The following is a 20,876-nucleotide window of genomic DNA, read 5'->3' as shown; positions in this document are numbered from 1 at the left end:
GTTAGTTAAGTGGCATCAGGGGACTCAAGCTCATCAGCAGCAAGAGCCCCGAATAAACTGATGTCCACAAATTTATTGTGTTCTTACATGGAAACTGTTTCAGGGAGTATAATCAAAGCAAGATTATTTTTGAATATTTTTCATGCTTGCAAAGCTACAAGCTTTGTTTCCCAGCTCTTTGTCTCAGGAACCGTTTATTTCTTATCACAATGCTTTCTATTCAGGTCTCTTTGGGCTCTTGAGTCAGTGTCCTTGAAAACATTTGCTTCAGCTGTTGTCCGCATCAGCCAAGCACGGTGTTCCGATGCTCATGCCCTCGGCCGACAGCCAACCGCTAGAGCCTTCAGAGAACCATCTCCAACAATGAAGAAACCAGATATAACCATGTAAATATCAGACCAAAGAGAATTCCAGGAAAAAATAAAAGGAGACAGAACAGTAATTTTATAATATTATTATTATAAAATAATTTTTATAATATTATAAAAGTAATAATTTTCCAAGAAATTATAATTACAATGAACACTTTTTATACGTAACATATAGAAAGTCTAAAACATTTCCTCACAGAAGTCAAGGAAAGGGCAAGCCACGGTGCCTCAGCAGGTACAGTTCTCACCTGCTATGCCAGAGACCCGGGTTCAATTCCTGGTACCTGCCCAGGCAAAAAAAAAATCAAGGAAAAACTGATATACCTACAATCACAGTAAAACACTTTAATACAACTCTCTTATAAATCAACATCATATAGACAAAAAAAAATTAGACTACAGACTATTTAAATAACACAATCTGGATTTAATTGAGAATCAATTAAAAAGAATATTCATTGCAAGCACACATAAAAAATTCCAAACAACTGACTCATAGTACACAAGGAATTTCAATAAATTCAAAATAGCAGAAATTAGACAGGACATGTTCTCTGCTCCTGAAGCCATTACATTTTAAAAAGTTGCAGATTACAATAAAACTGACAGCTACAACAAAAAGAAAAGCAGTTAGATTGGGCATAGTCCTCCCTACCCACCCACGCCCCCAAAAAAGGGGAGGAAAAATTACTGGCTCACTTAAATGAAAGCTCACTTATTTTTGGCTCCAGGTATGGCTGGACCTACTTTTTCTCTTTTTGGCTCCATGTTCCTTATGTTCATTTTTTCAGAAGAATCTTCCCCTCACAGAAGCAAAATGGCAAATAGAATCTCCAGAATTACCTCCTATCAGTTCAGCAACCCCAGATGATGGAGAACTTCTCAATAATGTCAACAACTCTTGGAACAGAACTAATTCTTTTGGGTCCTGGGTCCTTGGCTCAAACCACTCATCGTGACCAGTAGGTGGTAGGACTTTCACTGCCCAAGCGTGGCTCATTTACCCACTTCTGAAGCCAGGGATGGAAGTTACTTCAACCTAAACCACAATTATTGAGAATGGGAAACAGCTATTTCTAAAGGAAAACAAGGACTCTATTAAAGGAGTAAGGGACACTGAACAGTCAGAAATAACAGGTACCTATTATAGAAATAGGGAAAAAAATATTTAAACACCTGGAAATGTCATCTTTCTAAACAGCTGTTGGGTTAAAGAGGGAATAAAAATTGAAATTACAACTTAAAGTTAAAACTGAAAGATGATGAGAGTACTTCATATCCAAACAGAGGAGTTGGATCCAAAGTGATGCCTAAATAAAATGTATATTCATATCCAAACAGAGGAGTTGGATCCAAAGTGATGCCTAAATAAAATGTATAGATTTAAATGTGTTTATTAGAAAACATGTTTGAAAGATAAATAAACTAGTTAAGACAATTTCTGCAAAACAACAGGGTGGGAGGACATAATGACCCAACATCAAGAATTATTTTAAAGCTATAGTAATTAAGACAGGGTAACACTGGTGCTGGAAACAGACAAGTAGACCCATGAAGCAGAAGAGACAGCCCAGAAAGGGACCTACACACATATGGAAATGTGATATAGAATGGAAGGGACACTAAAAGTCAAAAGAGAAGAATGGAGAATTCAACTAGCTGGGAAAGAATAAAGCATTTGGAGAAAATAAATTAGACCTCTATATCACAATAATATGTTCCAGAGGGATTAATGATTTTAAATATTTTAGAAGAAAACAAAGGAAAATATCTTTTTGAAATTGAGCTGGGAAAGGGTTTATCAAATGAGATTTAAACACCAAATCAGAAAAGGAAAAAAAAGATGGATAAATTTGACTATAATAAATTTTAAACTTCTGTTCATGGAAAGACACCTTAAGCAAAATGAAAAACAAGTTATTGAGCGCAAAAATATGTAACACTGAGGATTAGTATAATTATAGAGACCATATGGATTAATGGATAAAGAAAAACCCAATAAAAAAAAAGGGAAAGTCCAAGGATATGAACAGGCAATTAACAGAAGAGAATACATACTCAACCTCACCAGTAATCAGGAAAATACAAATTTAAACCACAGTAACATACCATTAACACCCATTAGATGGACAAAAATGTAAAACCCTGAAAATGCCAATGGTTGACACGGATATGGAACAATAGAGACTCATACTGGTGGAAGGGGAAATGGGTACAACCAGTGGAGAACAACCTGATAATATCAAATAAAGATGAATTGTGCAGTCCCTTCCACCTTGCAATTCCATTTCTAGACAAATACCCTAGAGAAATTCTTGCCATGTGGCTAAGAAGACGTGTACAATAATGTCCACTAACACATGTTGTAATGGCAAAAATCTGGGATTATAAATGACCAACAACAGGAGAATGGGTAAATTGTGATATAGTCATACAATGGAATGCAGTTCAGCTGTCAAAATGAAAAAAAAAATAACTAAAGCTACATGAAGCAATATAGATAAATTTCACAAAATGACTTTTAGTGATAAAAGCAAGCTACAAAACGATGTCATGTATATTAGGTTTAAGAGCATGCAAAACAGTGCTATGTTATTTATTCAGCTATGTATATATTTAGCAAATATAAAAGTGTGCGTGAGAATAATAGATACAAAATTCAGGGGAGTAGTTAACTTTAGAGACAGTGGGAAGGAGAATTAAATTGTGAAGGGTTCATAGGGAGCTTGACTGAATATGTAATACTTTATTACCAAAATAAAATCTGAAGCAAATGTGGCAAAGTGTTAAAATGTGGTAAAGTTAGGTAGTCAGGACATGGGTGTTCATTATCTTATTCTCTGTAACTTTCTATGAGTTTGTAATATTTCATATTAACATTTTTAAAGAAAATAAGTTACAACTCAAGATTCTTTCAACTCAAGATTATACAAAAAGAGCAAGATAAATCCAAAGAAATAAGAAGGGAGAACTCAATGAAGGCAAAATTGAAAGAAAAAATCTTTTAAAACAAGAGTTGATCAATAAAACCAAAAGCTGGTTTGATAAATGTGAACAAGAAGAAAAAAAAAAACTCCAATAGACTATATATGAATGGGAACAACATGATTTCAAAAAATTTTAAGAAACCCATGTGTAATTTTGTACCAATAAATTAGAAAATATTGATGAAATGGATACTTTTCTAGAAAATAGTCAGTGTCCTAAGAAGCTCACAACAAATGCTAGATCAATAATCATGGAAGATATTAAATATGTACTCCTTAAAAACCCACCACACCTTTAAGGAACAGATCGTTTACATATTATGTCTATTCCAGGGCATAAAAAAAAGAATCTATCAAACTAATTTTGAGATCTAGTACAACCTGATATCAGAACCAATCAAGGACATCAAAAGAAAACTCTAAGCTAATCTCACCTATGTAAAGAGATGCAAAAACTCTAAATGAAATACACAGCAATTTGCATCTAGCAATATACTGAAAGACTAATGCATGCCAGGATTGTCAGGAAAGCTCTACATTAGAAAACTCTATTATTGTAGAGTAATGAAGAAAAGCCATCAGTATCTAAAAATACTGATACTGAAAGTACTCGGTAAAACTCAACATCCACTTCTGAGTTTAAGAACCAATAAAATTGGTTGAATTGCTTTTGATTTTATTTTTAAGCAGTATCTACTAGAAACCTGTAGAAAACATTAGGAATGAAACATAAGACACATACATTCCAAATAACTTCTGGAAAGAAATACTCTTTCTATCCAAGAAGTACACCTGAGACTACTTTCTTTCCAGGAAGTCTATTCAGTGTTGTAGTGGACTCTTGGGGCAAGCCAAAATTGTTAATTACAGATAATTCTCACCTACAAGATCCAAGAGAACGACTTATGAAATTATTACAATACAAAGGTTCGGCAAGATAACCAGGTAAATCAAATGCTAAAGACCAACCGTATCGTGGAGTACAATAATAGTCCATTAAGCGTGAAAGTCACCTTTACAATAGGAACAAAACTAAAAAAATGTGCAAAACATGAAGAACGTGGGAAGTCGAGAACACGGGGGAAATAACCACACCGCTAAGTGTTAATTTTGTAATGACATCAAATCTAGGACAAATCTACAAACAAATCCCGGCCAGATTTTGCCACGTGGCGACAATCTATAACAAAACCTGGCCTTGGGGTCTGCGCTTCTCCACAAAGCGTACCGAAATCCTCCATGCTGCAGAAGAAGCCTAAGAACTGGCCCGGGACGTGTCCAAGCAACCTCCGCCGTCAAGGCACGTGAGGGCCCGCAGCGCCGGAAAAGCCACTTCCGCCCCGCCCCGCTCTGCGTCGTAGGCGGGCGTTTCCGGCGGGCTGGCAAACGCGCGCCTTGACGCCCCCTTCTGCCCCGCCCGTCACCCCGCGGCGCTTGGCTGTGTTCCGCATCCTCCAGTTGGGGCCATAGAGCTTGGCTTTTAAGGTCATTTTCTCTTCAGTTTCCAGTAAGTGGTGTTCCCAGTTGGTGCTGTGGCTAGAAAGATTGAGAGGGCCAACCGGTAGAGTCAGCGCCTGCAGTTCTTTCCACCTCGCCCACTCCGGACGCCCTTTATGCCCCTTACCGTTTCTGGTACTTGCCTCGATTGTTTTCCACCCCTCTCCTCTTCTTAAATAGGTCGCTTCCAGTCTTAAAAGTTTCCCTAGGTGTGTCTTTTCTCCTGAACGCTTAATCCTAAACGGCCGCAGAATTCGCCTAAATTCTCCTGAGGGTTTATTTTAGGCTGCCCTTCTTTAACCTCTTCCTTTTTCGCAGACACACCAAAAAACGACTGCCAAACACACAGTTTCCCCGAACTCCCTTTGGTAATACACCCTCGCTGTAGGTTTCCGAATCTTCCCTCTTCCCATTCTAACAAAAAATTGATTCCAGGGATCATCTCTCTTAGCAGGCCTCCCTCCCTTACTAAAGAACACAAACCCTTCTCTTACTAATAACTAACAGGTGCCTTAGGAGTAAAGCCCTAACTTAAATGCCTTACCCGAATTATTTAATATTGGCAACAAACTTTAGATTAGATACTTATATTATTCTCATTTTACAAATGGGAAAACCGAGGCATAAAAAAAATAATTTGCTCAAGGTAACATAACTTGAATGTGGTAGAGTTGAAATTTGAATACCGTTTGGAGCTGACTCCAAGACTGATTACTATTTCATTCCTCACTCTTTCCCCTTTTAATTGCTTCTTCTGAGGAATTTTTCCTGAATGCGGTGTAGAGTGCCCGTGTTTCTGAATGTTGATTTCTGCTCTAAAACTTCCTTCTCAGAGCTCTCCTCACACAGACCCTTGAGTGTTCAGTTTTTATCTAAACTATGAGCTTGATAATACTTTGCATTTACAAAATGTGCTTAAGCCTCCTTAAGGATGTACTTCTAACACAGTGCCTACTAACTAGTCTCCTTCCCCTACCTCAGTATGACCCTCAACATTATCACTGTTCTTAACAAACATTTGATCACCCCATTTATGTAGAGCACCAGTGATAATTGGGGTTTCAAAGATTTAGTTCCTGATCTCAAGGAAAGAGATGACATTTATTCATAAAAAGACTAAGTAAAATAGCAGGTAAATGCCAACTCAGTTACGCAGTAAATACACTCAATAGGAGTGACTTCGGACAAATAGTTAAGTGCTGGGTTTGTGAATCTAAGTTCAGAGAGGAGAGATCTCTGTACTGAAGTGAAAAGTCAATGTAGTGTGTTCTTCACATAGAGACAAGGATTAATTTGAAGGTTTCACTTAGCACTTTTAAAAAAATCATTTTGACATCTAATAAAAGGTATAGACTCTGTTCTGGACATAAAATTTATACTCATGAAAATATTTTCTACTTAGTTGTAGGGGTTCATTACCACCACTACCACCACCACCTCCTGAAACAGACGTATTAAATATCCCTGATTTAGAGAAGTAAAGTGAACTAAATTTCAAAAGGCAGGACTAAATCAGATGTGGAGGGCCTTTATCTTATAGGCAGTGGAGAACAATTCGAGGTCTAAAGATAAATCTGGCCACGGTGAAGGAAGAATTAAAGTAAGAAAAGGCAGTGAGACTAATTAGGTGACAGGTGGAATAGTTTAGGCAGGAAATGTTGAAGAGCTGTGCCAAGCGCTATTTGGAATTGGGGGTAAGTTTCAAGAAATATTGGCAAGGACAAATCAATAGGTCTGACTGGATATGCAATTGAAGGACCAAAAGGAGCCAGTGATAATGAAATTTGTGATCTATATAGCTGCAATTTTGCCCTTTTCTCTCCTTTGTCATCAGTTTTTTACTGTAGATCATAACTATAACATCCTCTAAGAAGGGATATCACTTGACACCAACAGGCATTAAAAAAGTTAATAAGGGAACACTACGAGCAATTCTGTACTCATAAATTTGTCAACTCAGGTGAAATGCACTACTATCAAATGTCACCCAAGAAGAAACATATAAGCTGAATAGTCCTACAACTATTTAAGAAATAGTTTGTCATTAAAACCTGAAAAAATAGAAATTTGCCGACCAATATAATTTCATTATCTGGCATCAAATTTTATGAAACATTGAAGAAAAAAATAATACAAGTTCTATCAAACTCTTCCAAAAACTTAAAAGAGGAAGGATGATTTCCCAACTCATTTTATGAAGCCATATGTAAATATATATTTTAAATTTTTATTGATAACAATAATATACAAGCACATATAATTTTTTTACCATGTGATCATTCCATTCTTGTTATACAATCAGTAACTCACAGTATCATCACAGTTGTATATTCATCATCATGATAATTTCTTAGAACATTTGCCTCAATTCAGAAAAGAAATAAAAAGAAAACAGAAAAAAATTCACACATACCATACCCCTTACCCCTCCCTTTCATTGATCACTAGCATTTCAATCTACTACATTTATTTTAATTTTTGTTCCCCGTATTATTTATTTTTAATCCATGTGTTTTACTCATCTGTCGATAAGGTAGATAAAAGGAGCATCAGACACAAGATTTTCACAATCACAAAGTCACATTGTGAAAACTATATCATTATACAGTCATCTTCAAGAAACATAGCTACTAGAGAACAACTCTACATTTTCAGGCAGTTCCCTCCAGCCTCTCCATTACACCTTAACTAAAAAGGTGACGTCTATTTAATGTGTAAGAATAACCTCCAGCATAACCCCTTGACTGTTTGGAATCTCTCAGCCATTGACACTTTATTTTGTCTCATTTCTCTCTTTCCCCTTTTGGTCGAGAAGGTTTTCTCAATCCCTTGATGCTGAGTCCCAGCTCATTCTAGGATTTCTGTCCCATGTTGCCAGGAAGGTCCACACCCCTGGGAGTCATGTCTCACATAGAGAGGGGGAGGGCAGTGAGTTTTCTTGTCATGTTGGCTGAGAGAGAGAGGCCACATCTGAGCCACAAAAGAGGTTCTCTTGGGGGTGACTCTTAGGCCTAATTTTAAGTAGGGTTAGCCTATCCTTTGCAGGGTTAAGTTTCTTATGAACAAACCCCAAAATTGGGGGCTCAGCCTATTGCTTTGGTTGGCCCCACTGCTTGTGATACTATCAGGAATTCTCCACTTGGGGAAGTTGACTTTTCCCCTTTCTCACCATTCCCCCAAGGGGACTTTGCAAATACTTTTTTATTCACTGTTCAAATCCTTCTGAGATTTATCTAGCCATCACTCTGGACAAACCTGCAAAATCTCATGCCCTACTCAAGGTTCCATGTACTTTTAGCGTTCAATTCAGCTGTCCACATAAGTTGTATTAGGAAATGCACTAGTTGAAATATAAATTTTGTACCAAATAAAAATTTTTTGCTTTAGTCTCACACGTAAGTTAAAGTTTTAAAATATTAATTACCATCTATTTTCAACACCCTGCAATATTGACTTCCTCATGCAAAAACATTTTTAAATTTATACATTTAGTCACTATCATTGTACGCTCTAGGCATTCCTAGATTATACCTTCTCAGTCTTTATCGTATAGCTTTCCTTCTGATTTCATTTGTGCCCCCAGGCCTTCTCCCTCTATCATTCTCACATTCAGCTTCATTCAGTGTTCTAACATTATAGTATTACAGTTAGGTAGTATTGGGCTATCCATTTGTGAATTTTTATAATCAGTCCTGTTGCACAATCTTTATCCCTTCTTTCTAATTAGCCGATGTCTACCCTGTTTCTATCTCCTGATGACCTCTGTTCTTAACTGAAATTATCCAAATTCGTTCATTAATGTTAATTCATATCAGTGAGACCATACAGTATTTGTCCTTTTGTTTCTGGCTAATCTCACTCAGCATAATGTCCTTAAGGTCCATTCATGTTACATACTTCATAACGTTATTCTCTCTTACAGTGGCATAATATTCCATCATATGTATATACCAAAGTTTGTTTACCTACTCGTCTGTTGATGGACATTTTGGCTGTTTCTGTCTCTTCACGATTGTAAATAATGCTGCTGTAAACATTGATTTGCAAACATCCGTTTGTGTCTTTGCCCTCATGTCCTCTGAGTAGATAGCAGTGGTATTGCCAGGTCGTATTGCAGTTCTCTACTTAACTTCCTGAGGACCCGCCAAACTGCCTTCTACAGTGGTTGTAACATTTGACATTCCCACCAACAGTGGATAAGTGTGCCTCTTTCCCCACATCCTCTCCAGCACTTGTCGTTTTCTGTTTCATTGATAATGGCCAATCTGGTGGGTGTGAGATGATATCTCATTGTGGTTTTGATTTGCATTTCCCTGATAGCCAGGAAAGTTGAGCATCTTTTCATGTGCCTTTTGGCCATTTGTATTTCCTGTTCTGGGAAGTGTCTGTTCAAGTCTTTTGCCCATTTTGGTATTGGGTTGTCTGTTTTTTTGTTGTTGAGTTGAACAATCTCTTTATATAGTCTGGAAACTAGACCTGTATCTGATATATCATTTCCAAATATTGTCTCCCATTGTGTAGGCTGTCTTTTTACTTTCTTAATGAAGTTCTTTGATGCACAAGATTGTTTAATTTTGAGGAGTTCCCATTTGTTTATTTATTTCTTCAATGCTCGTGCTTTGGGTGTAAGGTCTAGGAAGCCACCTCTTGTTATAAAATTTATAAGATATTTCCCTACATTTTCTTCTAACAGTTTTATGGTCTTAGATCTAATGTTAAGTCTTTGATCCATTTTGAGTTAATTTTTGTATAGACTGTGAGATATGGATCCTCTTTCACTCTTTTGCATGTGGATATCCAGTTCTCTAGGCACCATTTATTGAAGAGACTGTTCTGTCCCAGGTGAGCTGTTTTGACTGCCTTATCAGAGATCAGTTGTCCGTAGATGAGAGGGTCTATATCTGAACACTCTATTTGATTCCACTGGTGAGTATATCTATCTTTATGCCAGTACCGTGCTGTTTTGAGCACTGTAGCTTCGTAATACACCTTAAAGTCAGGTAGTGTGAGACCTCCGACTTCATTTCTCTTTCTCAGAATATTTTTAGCTATTCAGGGCACCTTCCCCTTCCAGGTAAATTTGGTTATTGGTTTTTCTCTTTCTGAAAAGTAAGTTTTTGGGGTTTTAATTTGGTATCACATTGAATCTGTAAATCAGTTTAGGTAGAATTGTCATCATAACTATATTTAGTCTTCCAGTCCATGAACATGGTATGCCCTGCCATTTATTTAGGTCTTCTGTGATTTCTTTTAATGTCTTGTAGTTTTCTCTATATAGGTCTTTTTCTCTTTAGTTGAATTTATTCCTAAATATTTTATTCTTTTGGTTGTAATTGTAAATGGAATTTTTTTCTTGATTTCCCCCTCAGATTGTTCATTATTCGTGTATAGAAACACCATAGGTTTTTGAGTGTTGATCTTGTAACCTGCCACTTTGCAGTATTCATTTATTAGCTCTAGTTGTTTTGCTGTGGATTTTGGGGGGTTTTCAACATACAGTATTATATTTTCTGCAAACAGTGAGAGTTTTACTTCTTCCTTTCCAATTTTGATGTCTTATATTTCTTTCTATGCTCTGGCTACTTCCAACACAATGTTGAATAACAATGGTGATAATGGACATCCTTGTCGTGTTCCTGATCTTAGAGGGAAAATTTTCAGTTTTTCCCTATTGAGGATGATGCTAGCTGTGAGTTTTTCATATATTTCCTTTATCATGTTGAGGAAGTTCCCTTCTATTCCTATCTTTTGAAGTGTTTTCAACAAGAAAGGATACTGAATTTTGTCAGATGCCTTTTCTGCATCAATCAAGATGATCATGGGATTTTTCTGCTTTGATTTGTTGATATGGGATATTATATTAATTGATTTTCTTATGTTGAACCATCCTTGCATACTTGGGATGAATCCTACTTGGTCATGGTGTATAATTCTTTTAATGTGCTGCTGGATTCGATTTGCAAGAATTTTGTTGAGGATTTTTGCATCTATATTCATAAGAGAGATTGGTCTGTAGTTTTCTTTTCTTGTAATATCTTTGTCTGGCTTTGGTATAAGGATGATGTTGGCTTCGTAGAATGAGTTAGGTAGCTTTCTCTTCTCTTCAATTTTTTTTGAAGAGTCTGAGCTGGATTGGTACTAATTCCTTCTTGAGTGTTTGGTAGAATTCATATGTGAAGCCATCTGATCCCAGACTTTTTTTGGGGGGGGAGGGGGGAGCTTCTTAATGACTGATTCAATTTCTTTACTTGTGATTGGTTTGTTGAAGTTGTCTGTTTCTTCTCGAGTCTGTGTTGGTTGTTCAGGCCCTTCTATGAAGTTGTCCATTTAATCTACATTGTCGAGTTTGTTAGCATAAAGTTGTTCATAGTATCCTCACATTGCTTCCTTTATTTCTGCAGAGTCAGTGGTTATGCCTCCTCTTCCATTTATGATTTTATTTATTTACATCCTCTCTCTTCTTCTTTTTGTCAGCTTTGCTAAGGATCCATCAATGTTATTGATTTTCTCATAGAACCAACTTCTGGTTTTGTTGATTTTCTCGATTGTTTTCATGTTCTCAATTTCATTTATTTCTGCTCTGATATTCATTATTTCTTTCCTTTTGTTTGCTTTGGGGTTAGTTTGCTGTTTTTTCTCTAGTTCTTCCATGTGGACAGTTAATTTCTCAATTTTTTTCCTCTTCTTTTTTGATATAGGCATTTAGGGCAATAAATTTCCCTCTTAGCACTGCCTTTGCTGCATCCCATTTATATGTTGTGTTTTCAATTCCGTTTGTTTAAGATATTTACTGATTTGTCTTGTGATTTCTTCCTTGAACCACTGGTTGTTTAAGAGTGCGTTGTTGAGCCTGCATATATTTGTGAATTTTCTGACCCTCTGCATATTATTGATCTCCACCTTCATTCCTTTATTATCTGGGAAAGTTTTGTATGATTTCAATCTTTTTACATTTATTGAGATTTGCTTTGTGACCCAGCGTATGGTCTATCCTTCAGAATGATCCTTGAGCACTTGAGAAAAATGTATATACTGCTGTTGTGGGGTGTAATGTTCTATAAATGTCTGTTAAGTCTAGCTCATTTGTTGTATCATTCAAATTCCCTGTTTCTTTGTCAATCATCTGTCTAAATCTTCTGCCTGTTGATGAGAGTGGGGAATTAAAGTCTCCAACTATTATGGTAGATGTGTCTATTTCTCTTTTCAGTTCTTTCTGTGTTTGCCTCATGTATTTTGGAACATTCTGGCTCAGTGTATAAATATTTGTGATTGTTATGTCTTCTTGTTGAATTGTTCCTTTTATTAATACATAGTGTCCTTCTTTGTCTCTTTTAACTGTTTTACATTTGAAGTCTAATTTGTTTGATATTAGTATAGCTGCTTGTGCTCTTTTCTGATTGTTGTTTGCATGCCATATCTTTTCCCATCCTTTCACTTTCAACCTATGTTTATCCTTGGGTCTAACATGTATTTTCTCTATACAGCTGTGCTGGTTTGAAATGATGTATGTACTCTGGAAAAGCCATGTTTTAATCCTATTTATGTTTTGTAAATGCAGCCGATTCTTCTAATCTGTTCAGTACTGTATGTTTGGAACTGTAATTCAATCATCTCCCTGATGTGTGATTTATTCAAGAGTGGTTGTTAAGATGCATTAGGTGACGACATGTCTTCACCCATTTGGGTGGATGTTGATTAGTTTCTGAAGTCCTATAAAAGAGGAAACATTTTGGAGAATGAGAGTGAGTCAGAGGGAGCAGAGCAGAATGACATAGCCACGAGAAGCAGAGTCCAACAGCCAGTGACCTTTGGGGATGAAGAAGGAAAATGCTCCCGGGAAGCTTCATGAAACTGAAACTCAGGAGAGAAAGCTAGCATATGACGCCATGTTTGCCATGTGCCCTTTCAGCTGAGATAGAATCCCTGACTATGTTCACCATGGCCTTCTCACTTAAGAGAGAAACCTTGAAGTTCATCAACCTCCTTGAACCAAGGTATCCTTCTCTGGATGCCTTTGATTGGACATTTCTATAGACTTGCTTTAATTGGGACATTGTCTCAGCCTTAGAACTGTAAACTAGCAACTGATTAAATTCCCGTTTTTAAAAGCCATTCTGTTTCTGGTATATTGCACTCCAGCAGCTAGCAAACTAGAACAACAACGTATAGATGGGTCCTGTTTTTAAATCCATTCTGCTAGTCTATGTCTTTTGATTGGGGAGTTTAATCTATTAACATTTAGTGTTATTAGTCTATGGACAGTACTTCTACCATTTTGCCTTTGGATTTTATATGTCATATCTAATTTTTCTTCTTTTTACTTTTACTAATAGTCTTCATTTCTACACCCTTCCCCACATCTCTCTCTCCTGTCTTTTCCTATCTGTCTCTAGTGTTCCCTTTAGTTTTTCTTGCAGAACAGGTCTCTTGGTCACAAATTCTCTCAGTGATTTTTTGTCCGAAAATGTTTTAATTTCCCCCTCATTTTTGAAGGACAGTTTTGCTGGATATATAATTCTTGGTGGCAGTTTTTCTATTTTAGTATCTTAAATATATCATCCCACTGTCTTCTCGCCTCCATGGTTTCTGTTGAGAAATCTGTGCATAGTCTTATTTGGCTTCCCTTGTATGTGATGGATTGCTATCTCTTGCTGCTTTCAAGATTCTCTTTTTCTCTTTGACATCTGACATTCTGATTAGTAAGTGTCTTGGAATATGTCTGTTTGGATCTATTTTGTTTGGGGTATGCTGCACTTCTTGGATCTGTAATTTTAAGTCTTTCATAAGAATTGGGAAATTTTCAGTGATAATTTCCTCCATTAGTCTTTCTCTTCCTTTTCCCTTCTCTTCTCCTTCCGGGATACTGTCAACATGTCTATTCATGCACTTCATGTTGTCCTTCAGTTCCCTAAGTCCCTGCTCATATTTTTCCATCCTTTTCCCTATGTTTTCTTTAGCTTGTCAATTTTAGATGTCCTGTCATCCAGTTCAATAATCCTCTTTTCTGCCTTTTTAAATCCAACATTGTAGGTTGTAGGTTTCCATTGTTTTTTCCATCTCTTCCACCATGCCTTTCATTCCCATAAGTTCTGTGATATGTTTTACAGACTTTCGATTTCTTATTTTTGTTCATTCCTTGCCTTCTTTATATTCTCCTTCAATTCAATAATTTGATTCTTGATGACGTTTTCCATGTCTGTTCAAACATTCTGAATTGTTTCAACTCCTGTGTCTCATTTGAATTGTTGGTTTGTTCCTTTGACTGGGCCAGATCTTCAGTTTTCCTAGTATGACTTATTTTTTGCTGGCATCTAGGCATTTGATTTCTTTAATTATTTTATTCCGGAGGCTGTTTTCACTCTATAACCTAGGATTTTCTTGCTGAATAGCTTTGTTCTCTATCTGCTCTTTGAGATTCTGTTCACCTTATTCCAGACATCTAGCATAGTTCTGTTTAACTGACCAGAATTTTTCAATTCTTTTTTTTCTGATTCTTGCCCTGCCTATATAGGGCTTATTTTTTTTCTTTGAAGAGTGTCTCCTCAGATATTATAGACCCCAGTCAGATTTTTCACAGGCCTCCTCTCAGGAGGAAAAAGTAGCTAGCATCAGTTTTCTCTGAAGGTGATTCCCAGCAGGTTGACAGACTTTCTTATGAAACCTCTCAACTCTGTGCTTTTCCTACCCTGCCCAGCATGTGATACTTGTCTGTTCACAGCTTCCCACCACCATAAAGTGATGTTATGCCTTTAATTTCGGCAGACTCTCCCTACCAGGGCGTGGTTGAGACAAAGATGAGGTTGTAAGTTGGCATTACTTGCTTCAGTTTTCCAGTCCCCAGGGCCTGAATTCCTTGAAGGAGTGATTCCACTTAAACTGGGCCCCACCTTTCTCTTGGGGAAGGTACAGCCTTTAGGGAATTAACTCCTTTCACCTGGCTAGTTACTTTGTCTCTCAAACAAGCTTAGTTCTGCCCTTTCTTGGGGCAGTGCTAGAACCTGAAAATGCTTTCACTTCTATCTAATGAGCTGTTAAGGAGTAGAAAAAAAAAAAAGCCAAAAAAAAACCCAAGCCTTTTCAGAGCAGGACCCCTGCTTCCTGGATTTGTCAGTCAAGAGCTTAAGTTGGTATGTATCTCCAGGTGCTGTGTGTCCCCTTTTGTTGGGTATTTTTTGCTGTCTGACTCAAAAGCCTCTTTTTTTTTTTTTTTAATTTTCCATCAGCCTTGCCTTCTCTGTGCCAGGACAAAAATCCTAGTACCTAGTGCTTATTCCAGGTTTATCTGTGCTATGGGCTTATTTTCAGTAGTCAAATACACAATTGTAGCTTGGATGAGCTAAACCCTTGTAAAATGTTTGCTTTTTCCTCAGGGAACCAACCTGCCATACCTGTAGGAAAGAGGCACTAGCCTCTGTGGCGCTTGGGGGACTTAGCGTTCTCTGTGGGGTCTCAGCGGTTCCATCTGATCCAGACTGGTGTATGCTGTTTGTCCGGTCACTGATGTAGCCCCAGCAGTTGTTTTGTACTGGCTATTTACTTGCTACTCTGGAGGATGAACTAAATTCCACACCTCACTAAGCTGCCATCTTATCCTGCCTCTCCAACTCATTTTATGAGACCAGCATTAGCCCAATACCAAAACCAGACAAAGTCATTACAATAAAAGAAAATTACAGACCAATATGATAGATGCAAACATCCTCAAGAATATATTAGCAACTTAAATCTAACAATATATAAGAAAAATTATATGCCATGACCAAATGGGAGTCTGGGTCCTCAAAACTGGTTCAGTATTTGAAATATTTGAAAATATTTGTAATTCAATAAGTGAATTCCATCACATTAATAGACTAAGAAAAATCACGTGATCATATCAATAGATGCAGGAAAAGCATTTGACAGAATCCAACACCCCTTCATGATAAAAAACAATCAGTAAACTAGGAATAGAGGGAAACTTTGAACCTGATAAAGAGCAACTACAAAAATCCTATAGCCAACATCATACTTAAATATGGCACAATAATAGATGTTTTCCCATTAAAATAGGAAATAAGAGGCAAGGAAGTCCTTGCTAATGCAATAAGAAAAGGAAAGAAAAAGTATGCATATTGGGAAGAAGGAAATAAAACTTTGTTCACAGACACTATGATTGTCTATATAGAAAATCCCAAAAATTCAACAAAAAAACTCCTGGCACTAATAAATATTTATAGCAGGGTTGTAGAATGCAAGGTTAATATACAAAGCCAATTGATTTTCTGTATGCCAGTAATGAACAATTAGAACTTGAAATTTAAAACAACATTTACATTGGCACCAAAAAAAAAAAACCTTGGGTACAAATTTTAAAAAATCTCTTCAAGACCAGTATGAGGTAAACAACAAAACTTCTTGTGCTGGTTTGAAGCTGTTTATATACCCCATTCGTGTGGGTGGAGACCTTTTGTTGGTGGGATGTTTTAATTAGGTTGCTTCTGTGGAGATGGGACCCGCCAATTCAAGATGGGTCTTAATCCTTTTAATGTAGTCCTCTGTGAAGAGAGTAAAAGACAGAAAACATAGGGACATACATAGCCCAGAGAGATGAAACCAAGTAAAGGACAGAATGAGAGAGACAAATCTCTCTGAGATGCTAAGAGAAGACCCACAGGATACAGAGCTCAGAGAGTTGTCTCCAGAGAAGCAAGCAAGGACACATGGAACCATAAAGCAACAGAACCCGGGAGCAAAGGGCCAGTAGATGTCTTCCCATGTGACAGGTGTCCCAGATGCTGGTGGCCTTTTCTCATTGAAGGTATCCTCCTATTGATGCCTTACTTTGGATATTTTCTTGCCCTTAGAACTTGTGCTGGTTTGAAATGGTGTGTGTACCCTAGAAAAGCCATGTTTTAATCCTAATCTTATTTTGTAAAGGCAGCCGTTTCTTCTAATCCCTATTCAGCATTGTATGTTTGAAACTGTAATTAGATCATCTCCCTGGAGATGTGATGTAATCAAGAGTGGTTGTTAACTGGATTAGGTGATGAAATGTCTTCACCTATTCGGGTGGGTCTTGATTAGTTTCTGAAGTCCTATAAAAGAGGAAACATTTGGAGAATGAGAGATTCAGAGAGAGCAGAGCAGAATGACATAGCCATGAGAAGCAGAGTTCACCAGCCAGCAACCTTTGGAGATGAAGGAAAATGTCTCCCAGGGAGCTTCATGAAACAGGAAGCCAGGAGAAGAAGCTAGCAGATGAAGCTGTTCTTGCCATGTGCCCTTCCAGACGAGAGAGAAACCCTGACCATGTTCACTATGTACCTTTCCAGATGAGAGAGAAACTCTGACTGTGTTCTCCGTGTGCCCTTCCATTTGAGAGGGAAACCCTGAACTTCATTGGCCTTCTTGAACCAAGGTATCTTTCCCCAGATGCCTTTGATTGGATGTTTCTATGGACTTATTGTAATTGGGACATTTTCTCGGCCTTAGAACTGTAAATTAGCAACTTACTAAATTCCCCTTTTAAAAGCCATTCTGTTTCTGGTATATTGCATTCCAGCAGCTAGCAAACTAGAACAGAACTGTAAATTTGTAACTTAATAAATCACCATTATAAAAACCAGCCCATTTCTGGTATATTGCATTCGACAGCTGTAGCAAACTAAAATACTCCTGATGAAAGAAATCAAAGAAAATCTAAATAAATGGAGAGATAATCCATATTCCTGGATAAGAAGACTCAATATTATTATGTCACTTTCTCCCAACTTGATCTATAAATTCAGCACAATACCAGTCGAAATCCCAGCAGGTTATTTTGTGGATGGACATGCTATATATGGAAAGGCAAAAGACCCAGAATAAACCACAGTACTGAAGAAAAGGACTGACACTATCGTATTTGCATTTAATATAAGCTAAATTGATAAAGACAGGATGTTAGTTAAGAAAGAGGAGACAAATAGATCAATGGACCAGAATAGAGAACTCAGAAACAGACCCACACAAATATAGTGAACTGATATTTGACAAAGGAGCCAAGTGACTTCAATGGAGAAAGGGTAGTTTTTCAACAAATGAAGCTGAAACAATTGGAAATCCATATCAAAACAAAAACTAATCTAATTATATACTTTGGATGGACTGAATGTGTGTGAAAATATCCCAATAAAAATATTGTTTTAAGAAAAAGCCCTGCAAGGGCGCCTCATGTCACTCCAAGTAAAAGCCAAATTCCTTTACATGGACAGCAAAGTACTTCTCTCCACCTGGGATCCTTAGTCCTCTGCTCTCCCTATCCTTTTACTTACCTTTCTCCCTTCTTCTCCTCCAACCACATGGGCTTCCTTGCTATTCCTCAAACATACCTGGCCCAGGGCCTTTGCACCGACTTTTCTTTTTTGTTTGGAACACTCTCCCCTTAGCTACCCTCCCGGCTCACTTTTCCTTTAACCTTAATGAAAAACAGCTCTGCTTTTCCTTTAACCTTAATGAAGCCACTAGAACTGCCCTGTTTAAAATTCCAGTTTCCCTCCATCTTCCTGATTCAGCTAAGGATGCTCTAGCTTTTCTTTTTTCCAACACACAATTTAGTTCACTTGCTTGCTATGTTTATTGTTTAATATTTGCCTCCCCACCACTAGAATCAAAACTTCATGACTAAAGGATCTTTGTCTCTTTTGTTCAGTGATGTGTCCCAAACATTTAGACCATCACTGTCCAATAGACATTTCTGTGATAGTGGAAATATATATGGTAGGCAATAGCCATTTGTGTTAATTGAGCATTTAAAATATGATTAGTCATTGGGTTTCTTTGGGATAACTGAGATTCAGAATTAGAGTTCTGTAGCTTGGAAAGTCAGCATTACTCCATACAGCAACTGTTAAAGAAGCTATGTAAAGGACCTGGTTAGGAGTAAGATACATCAGGCTATAGGGTGAAGAATGATATTGTCTGTACTTTAAAACATCAACCTCTGTGGCAGACCAAAGGAAAAAATGTTTATTTGTTTCAAAATTTAAATATTCTGTAGCACAAGTTTATTTAAACCTAATTAAATTACATGGAACCTCAAATAGGGAATGGGATCTTATTATTCTCTGTGGGTAATATAATAAGCAGATACATTCCAGAGCATTTGGGGCAGAAAATTAAAAAAAATATTTGCAAAGTCTTCTTGAGGAACTGGGGGAAAATATGCATATATTATACTTCCCCACCTGGGGACATCCTGATATTCTCTCAGGCATTAAAGACTCACAATTTAATAGGCCAAACCCTCAATCTTGAGGCTTGCCCTTATTAAACTTATCTCTACAGTGTTGAAGCTAGGCCTGTTTGTAACATGCCCAGGCTCACACAGCCCCTGAGTAGGGAACCTGGGTATGAACCCAGACTGTGACTACTTACTCATTATATAGATATGTTTTTTTTTTTAAGAGCCTAGTGTTTTGGAATAGCCAGAATGAAATGACCTGAATTTGTTGAACTGTTATCCAGTAGCCCTGATCTTTAATAATGATGGTATAAATACATTGCAAAAAAAAGTTAGTTGCCCATGTTTTTTATGTATCTACTTCTGAATGTTTTATCCCAGATATATATATATATATTTCTGTCAAAGAAAACTGTCTTAGTTAACCTATCTCTGTTGTAAGTCTTAAAATTAAAATTAGGTAGATTGCAACTTAAAAAATGTGGTTAGGACAAAAAAATGAATCTAGATATAGACCTTTCACAAAAATTAATTCAAAATGGATCATAGACTTATTGTAAAACACGAAACTACGAAACTTCTAAAAGATAACATACAGGAAAATCTAGGTGACCTTCTGTTTGGTGATGACATCATAGAAACAACACCAAAAGCATGATCTATAAAAGAACTGAAAAGTTGGCCTTCATTAAAATAAAAAAGTAAAATTGCTCTGTTAAAACATTGAGAAGAGAATGAAAGATAAGTCACAGACTGGGAGAAAATTTTTGCATAACACATATCTGACAAAGGAATTGTATGCAAGGTATACAAGGAACTCTTAAAACCCAACAATAAGGAAGCAAACAACCCAGTTATAAAATGGGCAGAAAATCTGCAGATACCTCATCAAGAAGATATACAGATAGCAAATAAGCATATAAAAAGATGCCCAACATCATATGTCATTAGGGAATTACAAGTTGAAACAACAGAGAGATACCATTACATACCTGTTAGAATAACTAAAATATGAAACACTAACACCAAACTCTGATTCTCTGCTGATGGGAATACAAAATGTTACACTCACTTTGGAAGATAGTTTGTCAGTTTCAAACAAAGGTTTAGTGTGTCATCCAGCAGGCATGCTCCTAGGTATTTATCCAAAGAGTTGAAAACTTAATGTCCACTCAAAAAACAGCACATGAATATTTTTAACAGCTGTGCTGGTTTGAATCTGCTATGTATCCCAGAAAAGAACGTATTTTTTAATCCATTATTGTCAGGGCAGACTTATTGTGGGTAGGACCTTTTGATTAGGCTATTTCAATTGAAATATGACCCATCCCATTCACAATGGGTCTTAATCCTTCACTGGAGTCCTTTATGAGAAGATAAAAGGCAGGTAAAGCAGGAGAGCATAGAGAGAATTGCCCAAAGACATTTGGAGATAGCCATTAAAACCAGAACCAGAAGAGAAGGACAGCAGTCATCACCATGTGCCTGCACGTGTGACAAGGAATCGCAGATGCCAGCAGTCTTCCCAGAGAGAAATTTGGGACATTTTCATGGCCTTGGAACTGTAAATTTGTAAACTAATAAGCCCTCATTGAAAAAAAACCAACCCATTTCTGATATATTGCATTCCAGCAGCTTTAGCAGACTGAAACAGCAGCTTTATTCACAATTGCCAAAAATTGGAAGCAACCAAGATGTTTTTCAATCTGTGATAATCCTTACAATGGACTGTTATTCAGCGGTACAAAGAAATGAATTATAAAGCCATGAAAAGACATGGAGGAAACTTAAGTACATATTCTAAGTGAAAGAAGCCAG

General features: G+C 37.0%; 2 long non-coding RNA genes across 3 annotated transcripts in view; one reads left to right on the top strand and one right to left on the bottom strand.

The window, feature by feature from the left end:
- On the bottom strand, positions 1 to 4,698 carry LOC143681041 (uncharacterized). 2 transcript variants are annotated; one of them, XR_013174322.1, is made up of 3 exons: positions 4,587 to 4,689; positions 620 to 655; positions 1 to 355 (listed from the first exon to the last, which is right to left on the bottom strand). It is a non-coding gene; the product is annotated as an uncharacterized LOC143681041 (long non-coding RNA). The 2 variants fall into 2 exon arrangements; XR_013174323.1 differs by lacking the exon at positions 620 to 655 and having other exon boundaries at positions 4,587 to 4,698.
- Positions 4,699 to 4,730: 32 nt separating this feature from the next.
- Positions 4,731 to 20,876, top strand: part of LOC143681040 (uncharacterized) — a 29,034-nt gene continuing 12,888 nt past the window's right edge. Inside the window, exon 1 of the long non-coding RNA XR_013174321.1 lies at positions 4,731 to 4,865. This is a non-coding gene — a long non-coding RNA (uncharacterized LOC143681040). The remainder of the gene's footprint in view (positions 4,866 to 20,876) is intronic.

Source organism: Tamandua tetradactyla, chromosome 4, assembly GCF_023851605.1.
Source record: "Tamandua tetradactyla isolate mTamTet1 chromosome 4, mTamTet1.pri, whole genome shotgun sequence".
Taxonomy (NCBI): Eukaryota; Metazoa; Chordata; class Mammalia; order Pilosa; family Myrmecophagidae; genus Tamandua; species Tamandua tetradactyla.
The sequence above is the reverse complement of the archived record's forward strand: the minus strand, read 5'-3'. Positions and strand labels throughout refer to the sequence as shown.